Raw genomic sequence first — 22,359 nt, forward strand, 5'->3', positions numbered from 1 at the left:
TTAGACCCCCGGTACAAACACAAAATGGCGGAAATGTTACCGCCGTCACAGAGGGCTGTCAGAATGGAGCACTTCCAGGCCTTGCTTCGCGAAATGCTGCATTCTGCTTTTGCGTGCGCTGGCAGAGAAGCAATTCCCACTCCCAGAGAAGGAGTTGCGGGTACCAATCCAACAGCACCTGCAAGAAGAGGCCGGTTTGAAGATGTGTTGGTGACTTCTGATATGAGGTGATTCTTTCAGCTGACCCATCAACAGGTGTCATCCGGATCCAGCATCAGGGAACGCCTAGACCGTCAGGTGTCCGACTACATCGGGTTAACGGCCGATGTGGACGCTCTGAGGAGTGATGAACCCCTGGACTACTGGGTGGGCAGGCTTGGCCTCTGGCCAGAGCTTGCCCAATTTGCAATCGAACTGTTGGCTTGCCCCTCGTCCAGTGTCCTGTCAGAAAGGAGTTCAGCGCAGCAGGGGGGATCATGACCGATAAGCGTACTCGCCTAGCTCACGACAGTGTTAACTACCTCACATTTCTAAAAATGAATGAGGCATGGATCTCGGAGGAATTCAACACATGTGACCAGTAGACCATGTATATGTCTATAAACGATTTTTTTAATCGAGCACACAGACCTTCTTTCTTCATTTGGCTCACTTCCTTGTCCAAAAAAAGCACACCGTACTATATGCCCGTACCCTCCTCTTTGAAGAGGTTGAGCGGTGTCATATTTCTACTGGGGCTGCTTATTATGAGGGGCTCCCACCATCCCTGTGCTGTGCCGACTTCCTCCTGGGGCTGTACCTCTGCTGTGCATATTATGAGGGGCTCCCACCATCCCTGTGCTATGCTCATTATGAGGGGCTCCCACCATCCCTGTGCTGTGCTGACTTCCTCCTGGGGCTGTACCTCTGCTGTGCATATTATGAGGGGCTCCCACCATCCCTGTGCTATGCTCATTTTGAGGGGCTCCCACCATCCCTGTGCTGACTTCCTTCTGGGGCTGCTTATTATGAGGGGCACCATCCCTGTGCTATGCTGACATCCTCCTGGGGCTGCTTATTACGAGGGGCTCCCACCATCCCTGTGCTGACTTCCTCCTGGGGCTGTACCTCTGCTGTGCATATTATGAGGGGCTCCCACCAGCCCTGTGCTATGCTCATTATGAGGGGCTCCCATCATCCCTGTGCTATGCTGACATCCTCCTGTGGCTGCTTATTATGAGGGGCTCCCACCATCCCTGTGCTGTGCTGACTTCCTCCTGGGGCTGCTTATTATGAGGGGCTCCCACCATCCCTGTGCTGTGCTGACTTCCTCCTGGGGCTGTACCTCTGCTGTGCATATTATGAGGAGCTCCCACCATCCCTGTGCTATGTTTATTATGAGGTGCTCCCACCATCCCTGTGATATGCTGACTTCCTCCTGGGGCTGCTTACAGTGCAGGTATCAGTGCTGTATATCACGTTGCTGTTGTCAGTGCTGTATATCACGGTGCTGGTGTGAGTGCTTTATGTCACGCTGCTGATGTCAGTGCTCTCTATCACGGTGCTGGTGTCAGTGCTGTATATCATGGTGCTGGTGTCAGTGCTTTATGTCACGCTGCTGATGTCAGTGCTCTCTATCACGGTGCTGGTGTCAGATCACTCTATCATGGTGCAGGTGTCATTGCTGTATGTCACGCTGCTGATGTCAGTGCTCTCCATCATGGTGCTGGTGTCAGTGCTGTATATCATGGTGCTGGTGTCGGTGCTTTATGTCATGCTGCTGATGTCAGTGCTCTCTATCACGGTGCTGGTGACAGATCACTCTATCACGGTGCAGGTGTCATTGCTGTATGCCACGCTGCTGATGTCAGTGCTGTATATCACGGTGCTGGTGTCAGTGCTGTGTATCACGGTGCTGGTGTCAGTGCTTTATGTCACGCTGCTAATGTCAGTGCTCTCTATCACGGTGCTGATGTCAGATCACTCTATCACGGTGCAGGTGTCATTGCTGTATGTCACGCTGCTGATGTCAGTGCTGTATATCACGGTGCTGGTGTCAGTGCTGTATATCACGGTGCTGGTGTCAGTGCTTTATGTCACGCTGCTGATGTCAGTGCTCTCTATCACGGTGCTGGTGTCAGATCACTCTATCACGGTGCAGGTGCCATTGCTGTATGTCACGCTGCAGGTGTCAGTGCTGTATATCACGGTGCTGGTGTCAGTGCTGTATATCACGGTGCTGGTGTCAGTGCTTTATGTTACGCTGCTGATGTCAGTGCTCTCTAACACGGTGCTGGTGTCAGATCACTCTATCACGGTGCAGGTGTCATTGCTGTATGTCACGCTGCTGATGTCAGTGCTCTCTATCACGGTGCTGGTGTCAGATGACTCTATCATGGTGCAGGTGTCATTGCTGTATGTCACGCTGCTGGTGATCATCTCCTGCACCCTCTTCTTTGCCTACCCTGACCTTCCCTCTCCTCCATTGCCTTCATGCGCTCCACAGTCCTGAATTGTTACAACAATTTCACATATAAAAAAAGAATGCTTGTAGTTGTCAATCCCAGATTCACCTCATACATGTGTTATGTCATTGGCCATGTGGTGGGACTATGTTTGCACAGCTAGTAATTATTTTGTGGCTGCAAATTTGACCTGTAGGTTTGCAAGTTCGCCTCCCATTGAAGTCAATGGGGCCCGCCGCGAACGTTACGGTTCGCGAACTATCCGCCGCGTTCCCAGTCCGCGTTTGCGAAACGTCCCATCGGAAGTTCGTCCATCACTACTACTTAATCTGCCGGATGGATCACAAACTTGCCACCAAATATGACTAGAGCTTCTCCCGGAAGACTTTCAAATGCGCAGACAACTCATAAAATATAAGTAAAAAAAGTTCCCATAGTGTAAAACTAGCAAACAACTTTATTCGTAAAAAAAGATACAAATACTCACACTTAGACGTGCTGACGTAGTCACGTGATTTCTTAGCGAATGGGCACTCGCTTGCCAGCTGGCAGTAACGCTGTTTTTTTGCTTCTGTTTTTGAGTATTTGTGTCTTTTTCTTTGCCAGTTTTACGCTAAATATTTAAATAATAATAAGTGAATATATATTAATCAAATAAATAAATAGTACTAAAATATGACAGTGATTAAATAAATAATATTAAATTATGCCAGTGATAAAACACAATAAAGGAAACAGTAACGTAACCAAAAAAGTGCCCAAAGCCAAAAGTGCAATAGTCCACTCAAAAGTATGTTGAATGAGAAGAGTGACTCCTTAGGTAGATATGGAAACACCATGCAATCCTCCTTCACCAACACAATGTGCTGATCACCAGTACAAATGCACGCTTACCAGAAGAAAACATGTTAAGGCTCACAACTAAGGATGAGCTTCGAGTTCGTGTCGAACTCATGTTCGACTCGAACATTGCCTGTTCGCCTGTTCAGCGAACAGTGAACAATTAGGTCTGTCCGCTGCAAATTTGAAAAGCCGGAACACCCTGTACAAGTCTATGGGAGAAATCTAAAGTACTAATTTTAAAGGCTAATATGCAAGTTAATATGCTAATATGCAATGTTGAGGGCATGTGGCCTGGTACGGTTCAGGAGGGGGGGGGGGCGCTCTCTCGTCCCCCCCTCTTTTCCTGTGGCCTGCCAGGTTGCGCATTTGAAAGTCTTCCGGGAGAAGCTCTAGTCATATTTGGTGGCAAGTTTGTGATCCATCCGGCAGATTAAGTGGCATATGTTGTGAGCCTTTACATGCTTTCTTCTGGTAAGTGTGCATTTGTACTGGTGATCAGCACATTGTGTTGGTGAAGGAGGATTGCACCGTGTATCGATATCTACCTAAGGAATCACTCTTCTCATTCAACATACTTTTGAGTGGACTATTGCACTTTTGGCTTTGGGGACTTTTTTGGTTACGTTAGTGTTTCCTTTATTGTGTTTTATCACTGTTATAATTTAATATTATTTATTTAATCACTGTCATATTTTAGTACTATTTATTAATTTGATTAATATATATTCACTCATTATTTAAATATTTATCAATTTAACATTTTTTATTTCAATCACTGTTTAATTTATTCGATTAATATATATTCACTTATTATTGCAATATTTATTATTTTGATCCATATCCACTTATTATTCAGATATTTATGTATTTGATTATTTTAACTTTATTTTCATTTCACTATTTAAATATTTATTAATTTGTTGCTGTTGAGAAGGGGTGTTGGAAAAGTACAACAGCAAAGTTGCTTATAAACTGACTATATATGCATATGCATTATACCTATCTATGCCAGCAGGTGGTGCTTTACTATTATAGTGTATAGTTCATGTATTCTATGATATGAGAGGAAGTAACATCTGTATCTAAGTATGCACTAATTTCTGTTCTCTTCCTGTTCTATGATAAAATGCATGTAATGTATTTCTCCATGAAAGTAAAGCTAATTGCTGAAACAAGAAGCTTCCAGCTCATACTTATTCAATAACCAGCTAACACAGAATAAGGACACTAAATAAAGTCCATACAGACACCCAGGCTGCACTCAGTGAAGACAGAAGCAAACTCTGGAGGGACATAAAGAAATAAAAAGGAAAAAAACAGGTGCCACTAAGCGCAGTATAACTAATTTATTCCTAAGAATAAGGATAAAACACACTCACATGGGACATGGTAAAACAAGGTCATGATCCATAAATGTGACATTGGTGACACTGGGAGCCCCACTGGGTATTTTTGCATTTTTCCCAGAGTTCAGCTGGAAATGTTGGTCACAACCAAAATTCCGATGCAATTCACTTGCATCATTTAGAGAATTAAAGGCAGAAGGTTTTTAATCTTAATGCATTCTATGCATTAAGATAAAAAGCCTTCTGTGTGTAGCAACCCCCCCCCCCCCAGCACCCCCTAATACTCACCTGAGCCTCATCTCTGTCCAGTGATGTCCACGAGTCTCTCGGCTGTCTGAGACTTTCCCTCCTGATTGGCTGAGACACAGCAGCGGTGCCACTGGCTCCCGCAGCTGTCAATCAATGTCAGTTAGCCAATCAGGAGAGAGACAGGGCAGGGCTGAATGGACACAGAGAGCTGTGACTTGGCTCGGGTGCCCCCATAGCAAGCTGCTGGATCCGAGAATAGGAGGATCCCAGCTTCTCTGTGCAAAACCACTGCACAGAGGAGGTAAGTATGACAAGTTTGTTATTTTTAACTAAAACAAAAACAAGACTTTACAATCATTTTAAGGCCAGCATATGATTATATATAGGTATCACTATGTTGAAAACAAATTCACAGTGTAGACTTTATAATAACGTAAGGAGCAACATGAAGTCCCTTTGCAAAATGATCTATACCAGGGGCAGACTGACGGGCACTGACCAAGGGCCTGGGGCCAGTAAGGGCCTGCCCATGACTGTGTTACCAACATTAGAAGCAGACACATGGTCTGTCGGCATATACCGGCCGTTCTGCAGGTTTCTCGGACACCTCTGACTCTCCACTCTTTCCCGCACTCCTTTGGGCACAACAAGAAAAAGAGCCAAGAGTATACACTCGGCTCTCTTACCGACCCAGCCTGTCACTGTCTGTTGTAGCCCTGCAGCCACAGCACAGATGCCTCTGTGATCCTTCCTCCCCCCTCCTATCCCTATACTTGATGAAGTTTGCTCCAGCCAGCTACTTTCTCTGCTGGTCTTCCGGCCACTCCACGAACATTAAATCTGTGATCCTTCCCGTGTTCCCCCCCCCCCACCCCCTCCTTTGCTCAGGCTTGATAACGAAGGTTAAGCACTGTCACTGCACTGGCTCCTTCTCAGCATTCCACCCAGCATGCCTCCTGCATTCTCTACATACCCGGTGCTGTAAATCTTCCTGAGCTCCCTCAAACACCACAATAGGAGAGGGGGCACATTAAGAGCACCTGTGTTGCTCAGCAGTAGCCTGGCATGTCATCACAATTTAAACAGGGGCACTCTGGAGGAGCAGGATATAAGGGGGCACTAAGGGGTACTCTACAGAAGGGTGTAGGGGGCACGCTGAAGGTACTTTCTTAGTACCTTCAGGATGTCCTTTAGTGCTTCTACAGTGCCTCTTTACATCCTCCAGAGTGCCCCCTTATTTCCTCTAGAGTACCCCCTTACTACAGTATTACTAAGAGAGCACTCTGGAAGATGTAAAGGGGATTCTGGAGTACCTCCAGAGTAGTCCCCACCTTTCCTCTCCCACCGACAGCAGCTTCAGTTCATGAATGGGCAAGAACCTCTGTCTCCTGTTCATTCATCTGCAGTGCAGCTTTTTGCTACAGAGAAAGGGATTAGGGATGTCTCCTCTGTCCCTTTCAAAAATTAGACTTTAGGGGCTAATTTAAACCCCATAGATTTCACCAAAGAGTCTCCCCCCCACCCCGTCAGACCCCCAGTCGTGCCACGCTGTACACAAATAAAATGAATGTACTTTCTTTCCCACAAATAGAACTTTCTTTTGGCGGTATTTGATCCCCTCTGTGGTTTTTATTTTTTGTGCTATAAACAAAAAAGGCAGCCAATTTTGAAAAAAAAAAAAGAAATAAAACAAGATGAAAAGATGAAAAAAAATTGTCTTCATCAATTTAGGCCAGTATGTATTCTGCTACATATTGTTGTTAAAAAAGATCCCAATAAGCATATATTGATTGGTTTGCACAAAATTTATAGCCTCTACAAACAATGAGATATATTTATGGATTTTTTTTTTTTACTGGTAATGGTGGCGATCTGCAACTTATATCGGGACTGCAACATTGTGGTGGACAAATCAGACACTAAGTGACACTTTTTTGGGACCAGTAACACCAATACAGTGATCAGTGCTAGAAATTATGCACTGTAACTGTACTAATGACACTGGCTGGGAAGGGGTTAACATCACAGGCATTCAAAGAGTTAAATATGTCCCTAGGGAGTGCTTTCTAACTGTGGGGGAGGTGCTTGTACTGTAAAAAGATAAACCCGTGTTCTTGCGTAGCAGAAACACAATATCTCTGTCTTCACCTATCATAGAATGGCGATCTGCCTAGTTTACATAGGCAGACTGCCATTCGGTCTGCCTCAGGAATGATCAGTCCAACTTATTGGCTTCCGCTGTGTCCAATCACAGCGAGAGCTGTTCGCCGGCGCCACATGCGTGCGCCCCAGACCCAGAAATCAAAATCACATACTACAGGTACATGATTTTGTGCTGAAGGGCCACCCTCCGCAGTACATATAAGTGGGGTGGTTCCAAATCGGTTAAATCTGGGGGCCCCATGGTCTCTTATTGCCCAGGGGCCCCATCAGTTGTCAGTCCACCCCTGATCTATACCTCAAACTTAAAAGAGGGACAGTAGAGGAAAATAGAGTGATGCAGGGTTGTTGAGTGTAGAAGAGAACTTGTTAATACCAAAAACAGGGCAGCTAGGAGTAAACAAGGACAATGACTTACCTGAAAGCATATGTTACTGTATATCCTTAGATTGTTCAGTTTGAGTAAAATTAATTTCCACAAATCTTCTTTGGACTTTTTTTTTTAGTTCAGTTCCCACTAATATATATACAGTATATATACAGTATCTCACAAAAGTGAGTACACCGCTCACATTTTTGTAAATATTTTATTATTTGAAGAAATTACACTATATGCTATAATGTAAAGTAGTAAGTGCACAGCATGTATAACAGTGTAAATTTGCTGTCCCCTCAAAAAACTCAACACACAGCCATTAATGTCTAAACCGCTGGCAACAAAAGTGAGTACATCCCTAAGGGAAAATGTCCAAATTGGGTCCAATTAGTCATTTTCCCTCCCTGGTGTCATGTGACTCGTTAGTGTTACAAGGTGTGAATGGGAAGCAGGTGTGTTCAATTTGGTGTCATCACTCTCACTCTTTCATACTGGTCACTAAAAGTTCAACATGGCACCTCATGGCAAAGAACTCTCTGAGGATCTGAAAAAAAAAGAATTGTTGTTCTACATAAAGATGGCTTAGGCTATTAGAAGATTGGCAAGACCCTGAAACTCATATCCAGAGGTTGTCTTCTGGAAATACACATACAGTAGAAGTGCTGCCAGCATTGGTGCAGAGGTTGAAGGGGCGGTGGGGGGGGGTCAGCCTGTCAATGCTCAGACCATACGCCACACACTGCATCAAATTGGTCTGCATGGCTGTCGTCCCAGAAGGAAACCTCTTCTAAGATGATGCACAAGAAAGCCTGCAAACAGTTTGCTGAAGACAAGCAGACTAAAGACATGGATTACTGGAATCATGTCCTGTAAACGTATTTGGTTCAGATGGTGTCAAGCGTGTGTGGCGGCAACCAGGTGAGGAGTACAAAGACAAGTGTGTCTTGCCTACAGTCAAACATGGTGGTGGGAGTGTCATGATTTGGGGCTGCATAAGTGCTGCCAGCTCTGGGGAGCTACAGTTCATTGAGGGAACCATGAATGCCAACATGTACTGTGACATACTGAAACAGAACATGATCCCCTCCCTTCGGAGACTGGGCTGCAGGGCAGTATTTCAACATGATGACGACCCCAAACATACCTCCAAGATGACCACTGCCTTGCTAAAGAAGCTGAGGGTAAAGGTGATGGACTGGCCAAGCATGTCTCCAGACCTAAACCCTATTGAGCATCTGTGGGGCATACTCAAATGGAAGCTGGAGGAGCTCAAGGTCTCTAATATTCACCAGCTCTGTGATGTCATCAAGGAGGAGTGAAAGAGGACTCCAGTGGCAACCTGTGAAGCTCTGGTGAACTCCATGCCCAAGAGGGTTGAGTCAGTGCTAGAAAATAATGGTGACCACACAAACTATTGACACTTTGGGCCCAATTTGGACATTTTCACTTAGGGGTGTACTTACTTTTGATGCCAGCAGTTTAAACATGAATGGCTGTGTGTTAAGTTATTTTGATGGGACAGCAAATTTACACTGTTATATACGTTGTACACTCACTACTTTACATTATAGCAAAGTATAATATATACTTATAATAATAATATAATAAAATATTTAGAAAATTGTGAGAGGTGTACTCACTTTTGTGAGATACTGTATGTGTATATATATATATATGTGTGTGTGTGTGTGTGTGTGTGTGTGTGTGTGTGTTTCTTGTATTTCTTATTTACAATGAATGTTGCCATTAAAGCAGCAGCGATAATGTATATTATAACATCCAGCTAGTTTTCAACTGTCATTTATAACAGTGCTGAAATATTACTGTTGAATAATTACTATGTATTATCGCTTGCTTCCAAATCTTAATAGCCTCGCTATACCAAGTGTGTTTTTTTTTATTATAAAACCTGGAAGGTTTAAAACCTTTGTCAGTTTTTATTGCTGTATGCGTGATTTCCTCTCACTTCTTGTGCTGGTGAAAAGGGACAGAAATGGAAAGGAACTCTGCCCAGTAGGTATAGAAATACACTTTTTCTAGTTAGAAGCTGCGTGTGTATTACTTATTTACTGTCTTCCTGTTTCCAAAAATTCTTTGTTCTGTTGTCACAAGGATGAAAAGTGATGAGAATACTTTCGAGGGGAATCACAAATAACAATATTAACCCCTTTGCGTCAAACGGTAAAACAATGATGATGATGTCTTATGTTTCTATTTGATGGCAGTTTGCGCTGCAGTTTCCTTTCTGCAGACGCACATGCGTGTTTATTCATTTATGATTGTCTATATCTCGAATATATATATTTTGTATATTATCACTATGTTTATTTTTCTACAGGTCAATATTCCTTCTATTAAAACTCCCGGAGAAAGGGGTTACTCGCGAAACATGTTGAGTAGGATTATTGTTAATATAGATCTCCCATGGTTGGGAGGATATTATATCATAAATATCCAATCCTTGAAGGGGAATATATGTTTTAATGTTCTGTGTCTTGTTGTTCATTATTTGACAATAACATATGTGAAATTACTTTTTAACATTAGATTGGTGTAATAAATATGACGATTTTAACAAGAATTTAGAGTTGTGAGTTCATGTTGTACCATAAAAGTCCAGAGTGCCTCAGCCCTTTTCCAAATTTTGAATATTGATTTGTAGGACATAGGTAGAGTTATACATTTTTATCTGTGTAGTGTGTATGTATGTAGTATGTACTATAAGGGTAAAACAAATCTTAATGCCTAAGTACAATTTTGCAACTTTGACATTTGTAAGCAAAACAATACATATCATCACAACTACTTTGTGCATCCAGGTGGACTATACCTTTTTACTTTTTTTTTCTTCTTTCAGGACAAATTGGGCTTTCACTTGATGGCAAATGGTAATGGATATCTCCTGACTATTTTTTATTATCAAAGGAAAGCTTGTCCAAAAAAGTAAAAACAAATGTATATATATTTTTTTAATTTAGCTGTATTTTTCTTGCTACTAACATAACCTTCCACCATAGAACAACTCAAAATAAATTCTCCTTCTCCTGATGATCACAGTGATACCACCCACATATTAGTTGTTTTTTGTACCTGTAGTACAGCCCAGAAACAATAGTGCGTATTTTGCTTTTTTTATTCTACCTAAAACAAACTGACACAAAACTACAATTGATACTAATAAAAAAATTAAAAGTAAATCCTGTCCAGCAAAATACTGACCCTGACCTTCAACTCTGACCTTAGCCCAAACACTGACACTGACCTAGATCAAACCTTGATCTAGGTATTTTTTTGTATTTTTTTTACATTTTATTCTTTATTATTATTGTAGACTTGTTTTTCTCCATCTGCAAGGAAAGAGAAAGACACATTGGGGGTTATTTACTAAAGGAAAATCCACTTTGCACTGCAAGTGCACTGAAAGTGCACTTGGAAGTAAAGTCGCTGTAGATCCGAGGGGGACATGCAAGGAAAATAAAAAAACAACATTTTAGCTTGCACATGATTGGATGATAAAATCAGCAGAGCTTCCACTCATTTCAGATCTACCCCTTAGATTTAGAGTGACTGCACTTCCAAGTGCACTTTCAGTGCAAAGTGGATTTGCCTTTCGTAAATAACCCCCATTGCATCTCTCTCCTCTAATCACAGAGTGAAAAAACATGGGGATGGTCTTCACAGTGACTGATCACTGTGGTAGCCAATCAGAGGCTCTCACAGCGATCAGATGACCAGGAATCGAGTGTTCCGGGTGCTAATCGTTATTATGAGAGATATGAAAATATGAAAAAAAGGCCAGTCTATTGGGGTTGCATATTTGTGTGAGGTCAGCATCAAGGAGTTAATCTGACAGAAGTCATAACTTTTTTTCACAGCCACCAATTACATTTGTCTGGAACTGGGCTTTTATGCACTGTAGATACAGTGAACATTATACAGTCTGTTGATCCAAATTCCACAGAGTTATATCAGTTTAGAGTATATTATAGATCAACACATCAGCAAATTGCCCCTATATGTGTACAAGTGTACTAATTTCCTGCAAATATTTTTATAATAACAGTACATTTAGCTATCAAAATGGTTCTTTGTACACACAAATCTCTACTCCTGTTTTCCCCAGTTATAAGTCTAATGTAGCTCTGTATCCATTAATAGATGTATTTTTAAAGAAGCAGTGTGAGTAGCTACATATGGTTTGGTATCAAATTCTTCCAGTTCCTATACAGCAGAGCTTAGAGAAAGTTACAAAGAGGTGTCAATCAGTTCTGCTGCATTTACTATCTGCGTGCTGATAGAAGATGAGAGCAAAGTGACAGAGAGATAGGCTGATCAGTGTGCTACTTTTCCTTTCTCTGTCTTTTTTTTTTCTGGAGTCTAGCTGTGTTAGCCTAGTGTGTAAGCTACATTTAGTAGCTGCAGTATTAAGCAGGACTTCCGGCGTTCTTGACAACCCAAAGGACCTGGTAAGGATTGGAGGGAGGGCCCTGTGCCATTTTTTTTGACATTTTTGTATTGCCAGTAATGTTTTTTTTCTACATTCAGCTGATGACTCATCCGTTGTTAAGGACACGGTGGCTGGCTTCCTGGCCTGCTCCTTAACAACCAGCTAATTACTGGTTGCTAAGGATGCAGCAGCCTCCGAATGAAAACAAAAAACAAAAAAGAAACGCAGCTGAACAACAGCATTTAGAAGGGTTTAGGAGAGTTTGGTAGAGTTTAGGAGCTGTCTGCTACTCTAGAATGCACTGGCCCTGTTTTATTTTTTATTTTTACAGCTTCTGAAAGCCTAAGCTTCTAAATGCTCCTAAAAGCCTATGCATGCATGGACACATATCCCACGTACACACGACTGGTTTCCTGTTGGAATAAACTCTGATTGTTAAGAATGCGGTGACGTACAGCACGTACGACGGGACTAGAAAAAGGAAGTCCAATAGCAATAGCCTCTGCCTCATACTTGCTTCAGAACATGCATAATTTTTGGTCTGTCAGAATAACATACAGACAAACTGTTTTCCCGATAGGAATTGGTTCTGTCGGAAAGATTTAAAACATGTTCTATTTCTAGGTCCGATGAGGCATACACACAATCGGAATATACGATGAAAAGCTTCCATCTGACTTTTTCTGTTGGACATTCCGCTCGTGTACGCCCTTGTACGCATAAGCCCTTGTACACATGGTCGGACATTCCAATGGAAAATGTCAGATCGGACCATGTTGTCGGATAATCCGACCGTGTGTGGGCTCCATCTGACTTTTTCTATCGGAATGTCCGACCAACAAAGTTTGAGAGCTGGATATAAAATTTTCCAACAACATGATCCGATCGGACTTTGTCCAATCGTTTGTAAAGTGCCACGCATGCTCAGATCAAATTACGAGACCAAGGCTATTGGCTACTATCCTGAACGTAGTCCCGTCGTAACGAACATCATCACGTTCCGAATGATTGGATTTTCCGACAACTCTGTCCGACTATGTGTATGCAACACCAGTTTCAGACAAAATCCGTCGGAAAAAATCCGACGGATATTGTGGTCGGAATGTCCGACCGTGTGTACGGGGGCTTAGAACAACATAGAGAGGTGTTTTGAAGCTGTAAAAAAACACATGATGCTGCTAAAAGCAGTAGTAAAAACGCTCTGTGTGCATGAGGCCTATAAGTCAGTCTTGTGTGAGTGTGATAAAGATGAATGACTGATGTGAAGCGATGCATAAAAAAAAATAGGAAATAAAGATGATTCAAAACTAACCTTATTTTATTTTGAAATTGCCCAGGTACAGTACTGTGCAACAGTTTTAGAGCCCTTTCACACTGAGGCTCTTTTCAAGTGCTTAGGGGCTAAAAAAAAAAAGCACCTGAAAAGCTCACGAAAACCTATTTGCAATAAAATCAATGAATACTTTCACATTGGGGCGGTGCGTTGGTGGGGAGGTCAAAAACCTCATGCAAGCGGCATATTTGGAGCATGTTTAGAGTGCCAAAAAAAGCTACTTAACCCCCCTGGCGGTATTCCCGAGTCTGGCTCGGGGTGAAAATTCAGTACCATTAGCGGTAACCCTGAGCCAGACTCGGGATCGCTTCGCTGGATCCAGGATGAGTATGCTTACCTTGTCCCCTGAATCCAGCGATGCCCCCCCCCCCCCCCCCCGCAGTGTGAGCGGCTCGTCCTCTGCTCAATCTATCTCGGAGCCGAGCTCCGTTCCCTGTGTGTTTCACTTTTTGAATTCCCAAATTCAAAAAGTGAAACACATACAATAAATACAGTATAATGTAATCTTATAGATTACATTACTGTATGTAACTATTTCACATCCCTTTTGTCCCTAGTGGTCTGCCCAGTGCCCTAGATGTAGTTTTATATTATAAAAACTGTTCTTTCTGCCTGGAAACTGGAGATTGTCCATAGCAACCAAAACTGTCCCTTTACATCAAAAGTGGTTTTAGACCAGCTAGAAAACAGCGATAATAAAGTAGAATAACTTGCAGAATTGACCGATAATGATTTGTGGGGAGATCCGGCATCAAATACTGAAAAGTAATGACAGTAACAATTCTGCAACTGAGCAAATTTCAGTGTTTTTGATTTGATTACATTATTGAATAATTTTTATTATTATTATATTATTATTTGGTATAATTCTTTATACCGTATATACTCGAGTATAAGCCGAGATTTTCAGCCTCTTTTTTGAGGCTGAAAGTGCCCCCCTCGGCTTATACTCGAGTCATCGCTGTCTGCCCGCTCGATCAGCGTGTCGAGCAGACAGACAGCGGCCATTCTATAATTCAAAAGCCGCGCCTCCGGCTCCGCCTTCGCCTGTGATAGGCGGAACACTGAATTTCCCAGCAGCCTGTGTTCCGCCTATCACGGACATCGTATCATCCTCGTACTACGGACGAGGATGATACGATGTCCGTGATAGGCGGAACACAGGCTGCTGGGAAATTCAGTGTTCCGCCTATCACAGGCGAAGGCGGAGGCGCGGCTTTTGAATTTTACAATGGCCGCCGAGGCGCCGACGAAGAGGGCACGGGACGGAGGCAAGGCAAGGCACGGCACGGGACGGGACGGGACGGAGGCAAGGCAAGGCACGACACGGGACGGAGGCAAGGCACGGCACGGGACGGAGGCAAGGAGGCAAGGCACGGGACGGAGGCTCGGGACAAAGGCTCGGGACACAGGTAGGCTGGACACACACACACACACACACACACACACACACACACACACACACACACACACGGATGGATGGAGACACACACACACAGGGATGGATGGATGGATGGAGACACACACACACAGGGATGGATGGATGGAGACACACACACACAGGGATGGATGGATGGATGGATGGAGACACACACACACAGGGATGGATGGATGGATGGACACACACACACACAGGGATGGATGGACGGACACACAGGGATGGACGGACACACAGGGATGGACGGACACACAGGGATGGACGGACACACACACAGGGATGGACAGGCATGTCTCACCCTCGGCTTATACACGAGTCAATAAGTTTGCCAGTTTTTTTGGGGGTAAATTGGGGGCCTCGGCTTATATTCGGGTCGGCCTATACTCGAGTATATACGGTAGGTATTTATTCTATTTTAATTTATGATTTTGTTTTTCAAATTTTATCATACCTGGGATGTTTACTAGACTCTGGTATGGACAGATTTAAGTAAGTTATTCCTAAGAATTACAGGCCTACAATATAAAACGCCAAATTTCCATGCAAAATAATTGTACCGCTTTCAGCACCAAAAATCAGAAATAATCATACTGCCAGGGAGGTTAAAAGTTCTCCTCTCTATTGAAATGAATTGGAACCGCCTCAAAAAAGCACACCGCTAATGCCTCAAAAGCGATTGAAAAGCGGCAAACAAAAGCGTCCCAAAAGTGCTCAGCTTTTTTTGGGCAGTTTTAAAGTGACCCAGTGTGAAAGGACTCTTAGTTACTTGAAAAACAATGTTGGAAAGTGAGAATGCTTTCAAAATGATTAAAATGTATAGTTTTTTTTTGTTTTTATCAGATAACAACCTACAAAGTGCATAGGCAGAAAAAAATAATTTATACTTGGTGTGCCCACCCTTTGCCAGCAGGAATTCTCCTAGGTACATTTGCACACAGTTGAGGATTTTGCTGACATATGGTTCAGTGCATGTTTAAATAATTATACCAACAGGTGCTAATGATCAACAAGTTAACATGTAAGCTAAAATACAATCAATAATTTAAACAGAATCCGCTGTGTAGGAGGAACAAAGCTAGATGATAAGAAAACCACTCTCTACCAAAAAGCTGAGGTCGCTGAAGATCATTCATTATTATAAACCTTACACAATAGCAAGACTAAGCACAGCAATTAGACCCTGTGTGGTTAACAATGCTTGAAGAGCCACTGAAAGCAGGAAAAAAGGCTCTTCCCTGGGTCCTCAAGAAAGCAGATTGCTGGCATATCCATGTACTAATCCAGAAAGCAAACTGTAGTATATACACATAAAAGAAGATATCCACCCAATTATACCAAGGGTTGCCTACATCCCGAAATGCAATAGACAAGAAGGAGAAACCCCCCAGGGATGGGACTTTAAGGGCAACAATATATAGATATAATAAAAAATATTTTTTATTTAAGAAAATACATATATAAATACATAAATAATTTCAACAATATTCAACCAGATAAAAGAAATTATAATAGTGTTGGTAGATTCTCATATCTATCCGGACAACCCGACACGTTTCGTGGCCAGTTGTATCCCTTTGTCAGGGGAACTTGTCAGGAAGAGGATCATACTATATAACAGAAAATTCAAAATACATCCATGAATAATACAAACAGGTTCACATCGTCATTTGCAAACAATTGAAAAATACAACATACAGCGTGGCAGTCATGTAAAAAACATACCCATTGCACACATAATGGATATTAACTGTCAGACCAATGGCGAGGTAGCGACCATGAACAGACCAAGTCACCACGGGTAGGCCCCCACTTATCCACACAATTCCTCAAATTAGCACCAATATGAGGGAACAAAGATGTTCTCTAGACTGATAATGGTGGTTTGACGATGGTCCTATAAAGACTCCTCGAACACCAATCTATAAGGAAAGTATTGGTATCTTTTCAGACCAAAGAGCTGATGTCCATAAGGCGTTACACATTACATGGACAAAAGTTCACGGAAAAGGGAAAAACACATGTGCAAATCTGTCATGGTCCCTACCGTGTCTTTTGGATGGCCTGGCGTGGTAGCGCCCCAGCTGGCTCTGGGTGGTATTGAAATAGTGACTGTTTGTTCTTGCTCCTGTTTCTTTACCTCTGAGCCACACCTCAGTTCTATTCAGCCTGCTTTCCAGCCATGCCTAGTTTAGCATAAAGTACTGTGGGCAATTCTGTTTGTACCTGTCACTCTTGGATCAGCTGTGGCAGGTTACCTAATTAGCTGGATATAAAACCCTGTCTCACTCTGAGGGCTTGGTCAGTTCGTTGTCTCTTGTCGCCAAAGGTTCCTGTGTTTTATATTTGTTGCCATTCCATGCGATACATACTAGCACATTATGTGGTTCCTTACCTGTGGAACTTACCTGAAAACGAAGCCTTCCAGTGATGCAATGTCATGGCTGGAGACAGCTTCCATCTCCACCCGTCTTGCTTCTGCGTTCACGGACTCCAGCTCTGTGACTTGCTGGAGCCACGATGACGTCACTCCTGCGTGTGTGGGTCACAGCACAGGGCTCTGAAGGAACAGTACGGGTGGCTGTTCCTTTAGAGCATATGCGTCAGTGGTGTCACTGCCTGCAAGTACAGTAAATATTTTCTAAATGGTGCACATTTAGGAGATGTTTACACTACCTATAGGTAAACCTATAATAATAAGGCTTACCTATAGGTAAAACTCAAAGATTGAAGTTTACTCTTTAATATATCAACAAGGTCCCTCACAGTCATAAATTCCAAGGAAAACAGGTGATTCCAGATGTGCTGTCCAAACTCTTCTCCAGAAGCACAAAGTAGTAAACAATCTTAAGTACCGAAAATGGGATAGCTGACGAGGATACTTTGTACAGCAGATGAAAGACACATGTTGTTGACTTCCCTCTACAATAGGAATATGACACCATCAGCTTAGACCTGACAGAAACCAGTGGGACCCTGGTACAGCCATCTACAGTCAGGAGAAGTCTTGTCAGAAGTGGTCTTGATGGAAGACCTGGAGCTAAAAAGCCATACCTCCAATGTAAAAACAAGAAAAAACCCAACTGGTCTGCAGAAAATTTTCAGTGGAGAAAATTTTCAGTGGAGAAAATTTTCAGTGGAGTGTGATACAGGGTTGAGTGTTTGCAATGAAGCATGTTGGAGGTTCCTTTTTAGGTTAGAGGAGTTGGACATTTGGCCAGAATTAATGGTCTCTTCAATGCTGGAAAATTAGATAACTTCTGTATCATGCAGAATCAGCTGGGAAGCATTTGATCGGTCCCAAGTTCACTCGGCAGCAGGACAATTATCTTAAACAGTGTAGTCAGAAGTCAGTGAAAAGCTGAAGGATGATATCTGGAAAAAGATAGTATGGCCGCCACAGAAACCTGATCTCAATATCTCTCACTCTGTCTGGGATTACTTGAAGGGAGATAAGAAGCTGAGACAGCCTAAATGCACAGAACTGTGGTTAGCTCTTCTACAGATGTTTGAAACAACCTACCTCCTAAGTCTCTTAAAAAAATGTGTGCAAGTGCACTTAGAAGAACTGATGCTGTTTTAAAGGCAAAGGGTGGAGACACCATATATTAATTTGATATAGGGTTTTTTCCTGTTTATGAATTCTGTATCTTGTTAATTGCTAAATACAGTCATTAATTTTATCTTTGAAAGCATTCTCAGTTTAAAGCATTTTTTCACAAGTCTCTAAAACCTTTGCCCAATATTGTATGTCAATCTATCCCTAACAGTCTATGTGTATTAGTTGCTGTCCATCTGTCATAGCCTGCATCCATTAATGACTTTCACACTTTGCCTATCATTTTTTCTGTGGGCTAGCATTTGTGTATCATAAGGATTGATGTACCTTCAATAAATTGTTAATGATATTAGGATTCACCTTGAAGTTCCGAGACATTATTAACAATATACTCCGCCTGCAGACTTTTGCATTTTATGATCAGAGAACTAGGTCATCCTAATATACATATAATTTACACTTATACATTATTGTAAATTCCTTTTTATAGTGCTAAATATCACATTATGCTTTGCATCACTGGCTAATTTTACCAAATGTTATCATGTTTTTTCCATTAAATAGTCTGTACAGGGCTCCGCAGCAGGTCTATGTGCTAATATGAAAAGTTACCCATATCTCTGGAATATATGAAAACATATGAAGTTGCAGATGAATGGCTGCCAGTAAACGTGTGAGCTGTCCATGGTCCTGATTTTTACTATCTTTCATTATGAGAATGCCAGATACAAGGTGGATAGCCAGGGGGCATGTAAGCCCAGAGACAGCCTATATGTAAAACAGCTGAAAATTCTTTTCAAATCATATCAAATGCTGCACTTGTTATGGTGATAAAAATCACCGTACTAGCTTTCTAATGGATGTGACATGTATTATCAGGAACAGTGACATTTAGTTCTTTCTTCTCATCTCTTCTATTTATCATGCGGAATGAGTTGTATTATGATACTGCTTCAGATGATTCTATTCCCAGGTTCTGTTTTTTTTTCTACATTCTGTACAGAGCTGAATAGAACTGTATGGCAGCAAAGTGTCTACTCAGCACGTGGTGATTGATGCTGACACCCTAATACAAAATACTTTATCTTTATTGTAGATGTACTACTGTACACTGTTCACTTTTGTGATTTGTAGGGAATACATTTTGAGTTACCTGGATTCCTGAATACAATATCAATAGAAAATAGAAACACATAGTCATCAAAAAAGATTCTGCAATTGTCATTTGTTGAAATATTTACAAAAAAAAATGGGTGTTGTATTAAGTATTAGACATTAGGGCATACGTACTGTATGTATAATAACCCTAACCTAATATCTAGCCACATAAGGAAAAAACAGGAGAGGGGGAGGCGCCGACCTGAGTGTAGTATTAAAATGGTGACTTTAATAGGATAATATTAAAAACACTCACAAGATGATAGAAGATGCACGCTCGTCAAAGTAAAGTGCAGTCCTGGCATTCCACGTGGCTCTGTAGGTCCCACCGCTGTTCTGCATACCTGGAAAGAATTGAGAAGCTGGCTGGAATAGATCACAGTGTTTCTCAAGGAGCAAAGGAACCAAGCAGCTCCACACAGACCAGCATGGACCATGGAACAGGAAGTGATGTCACCGGCGTGTGATTGGACCTAGGCAGGGCTGGAATCTTGTCAATCAGGGCTACGTGCTTGGAGCTGACTGTTCCTTCTATTGTCAAGCTATAGAACATAACACATTAAATGGTATGGTGTAGGTGAAAATATTTTAATATTTTAATTATTTATGAGGGCTTATTAAGTAAGGTAAGGTGCAAACACCACTGGTAATATGAAAAATGTCGTTGTCCATGGTGAACAGATTTTAATTTGATGTGATCAAATTCATTAATAACCAGTTTATTTGTTATTATGAGTAACTTCCTTTTACACCTCATTGTTATTCTTAGTACTGTAGATGTGAATTTCAGATTAATGTATAATTATATAAAGTATCTCACAAAAGTGAGTACACCCCTCACATTTTTGTAAATATTTGATTATATCTTTTCATGTGACAACACTGAAGAAATGACACTTTGCTACAATGTAAAGTAGCGAGCATACAGCTTGTATAACTGTGTACATTTGCTGTCCTCTCAAAATAACTCAACACACAGACATTACTGTCTAAACTGCTGCCAACAAAAGTGAGTACACCCCTAGGTGAAATTGGGCCCAAAGTGTCAATATTTTGTGTGGCCACCATTGGGTTGTGGGGTTTTATTTAGTTAACCTTTTCATTTTTTCTGAAAAGGTGAACTAACCCTAAATGTCTAAGCTAAGCGTAAAATAATAAAAAAACAAAAAACAAAAAAAAATAACACAATTAAACTGTGATGCCAGAATACAATCATGCTGTATGTGAAAATCATATGGTTCTATAACACTATATGCAGCTTAAAGACATCTCAATAAAATGTAATTGAAAATACTGGTATTTTTCCTAAGTCGCTATCAAGGCTGCATTAAAGGGACCTTCAAGTTTTGCAGACTTCATGCAGGATTCAATGAGCCCCCTGCCAATCAAATCCAAGCAAATTAATTTATCCCCTGTTGTGACACACAAATTAAGAGGGACACTGCAATTCTATGTTTACTGTGACAGAGCGAGGCTCTGTCCCTATGAAATTAGAGGTAAAGGAGACACAGAGTTTGCATATCTGCGGACTGCAGGACTACAGAGTGTAGAGTTTAAATGGAGAAAACTGCTCTGTCAGTTTTCTCCAGGTTTTGCTAGCTCCAGATGGGATTCTGTAGTTTGGAGATCCCTGAGAGTTATGGGTGGGACGGGATCTCCAACCCTGTGTCCGGGTCTTGAGGCTAGCGAGCAGGGTGTGTGCCCAGCTGCACACAGCCCATATAACGAGGGGATTTGTGTAGGATGGTGGTGTGTGAGCAGCTTGCTGCTTGAAGCTGTGCATGTCCAAAGCTGTGTGAAGGACTCAAAGCTGTGTGCGTCCAAGGAGCCGTGTGCTGTGTGTCGAAGGGTTGGAAGCTGTGTGCGTCCAAGCAGTTTGTTGGACGGGGCAAGTAGCCAGGTGGGCTAGCATTTTCGTTCTGATTTTGCTGTATTTAATTTAAGCTTGGACCCCTGCGTGGGATTACTGGATGGACTAATATTTTGTTTTCTTCTAATAAACGTGGGCTACCAGGCCCTTAACCCTACACGCCTGACTGATGTGGACTAAAAAATGCATCTACCAATTGAGCTAATCACCCCAATGTCACAAGTGGTGCTCGAATGCGGGCATGTAGATGGTGGAATCCGGGTCATTGCTCCATGGTGAGTCGCATCAGGAACTACTGCTAGCTGTGTGTGGCAGCCAGGCGAACAGCATTGCGTATACGTTTATTTGATGGACTGTGTTGCATGCGGGTTGTGTACCTGTGAAGGAAGAATCAAACATCAGATTATTTTTTTTTTTCTTTCTCTGGTGAGAACTGTTACAAGCTGCTGTGTGCATGTGATTGCAAGGATGGGACGGTCAAAGCAAAAAAAAGGAAGCAATCCTTGCTAAAGCCAGGGAGCGGCTATTGTGGCTAGAGGGTATTTCACCACATGCCCCAGTCACACCAGAGAATTTGTCTGAGTCTGACATCGCTGTGATCTGGGGTAAATTGATCATGTCACCCCGAGTTAAAGGAGAAGTGAAAGAGGATGTTGTTCCTGGCAGCCTGAGCCCAAAGGTGCCACAGCATGACGCAAGGAGGCCTCTGCGCTGCATTAGTTGTAGTGAGTGGGGACATGCTGTTGCCCATTGCCCCTTGTCACAGGAATGTTTGTGGAATAACCAAGCTGGATGGGAGGTTGATGAATTCTGGAGCTCATCTACTAATGATTGTGATCAGCTGTGTCCTCAGAAGTGGTATCCAATGGCAACGAGTGAGAGCCAGTCATGGAGGAGATGCCAAGAAGTGAGCTCAGCATGGCCTGAGAAGATGTCTCCACCTTGTAGGACCAGTAAAAAGGGGCCAGTGACATGTGAGACAGCGAATGAATGGTTCAAGCGGAATCGCAAAGAGTCGGGTGCACTGCAAGGGGCTGAGATCTTGGCCTCTGACTATGTGCAACCCATGCTGCCTACAGAGGAGGTGGGAGACTTCCTTGTAAGATTTGAAAAAGTTGCTGTAAAGAGAAAATGGCCTA

The sequence above is a fragment of the Lithobates pipiens genome, unplaced genomic scaffold (assembly GCF_037356315.1).
Source record: "Lithobates pipiens isolate NorthernLeopardFrog02 unplaced genomic scaffold, aLitPip1_a1.2 Scaffold_16, whole genome shotgun sequence".
NCBI lineage: Eukaryota > Metazoa > Chordata > Amphibia > Anura > Ranidae > Lithobates > Lithobates pipiens.